Raw genomic sequence first — 603 nt, 5'->3', positions numbered from 1 at the left:
GCGGTGCCTGGGGTTGTGGGGGTAGCCATGGAGGGGTAGCCATGGAGGCCTGGGGGTTCAAGTTGGGGGGCGAGGCTGGGTGGGGCAGCCATTGGGGGGCCTGCAGCAACTGGTGGGGGATGGGGCCAGGTGGGACAGCAATCAGGGGGCTGGGGTGGGGCATGTGGCCCTCACGGGTGGTGGTGGTAGCCCTTGCAGGGGGCATTTGGTCCCCTTTGGGGGACCGTACCTCTTGCATAGGGGCCAAATCCCCTGTTGGGGGGCCAAACCCCTTGTGTGGGGTCCATCGCCCTGTGGAAGGGCAGCAAAATATGTATTCATGAATTCATAATAAAGTTCACTTTATTACTATGATAAGAGACTTGCTTTAACACTGTAAGATATATCAATAAAACATTGTCCAATTGATCGCTGTCTCTGTTTCACTCTCTCTCTCTTTATAGTTGTCTTTTGTCTTACTTGTGGAGGAACATTGATTTGGGGGTATTTTTACAGAGTGACTTAGGGATTTTTTTTTTTTTTTATCAGGGAGGACATGCTTTCACAGTTCAAAGCAGACCACCACATCCAGAACATCTTCCGGGCAATAGCTGCCCAGATGGC

The sequence above is a fragment of the Gavialis gangeticus genome, unplaced genomic scaffold, assembly GCF_001723915.1.
Source record: "Gavialis gangeticus isolate Ggan-Ray unplaced genomic scaffold, GavGan_comp1, whole genome shotgun sequence".
Classification (NCBI taxonomy): Eukaryota; Metazoa; Chordata; order Crocodylia; family Gavialidae; genus Gavialis; species Gavialis gangeticus.
This window is presented reverse-complemented; position numbering follows the sequence as displayed.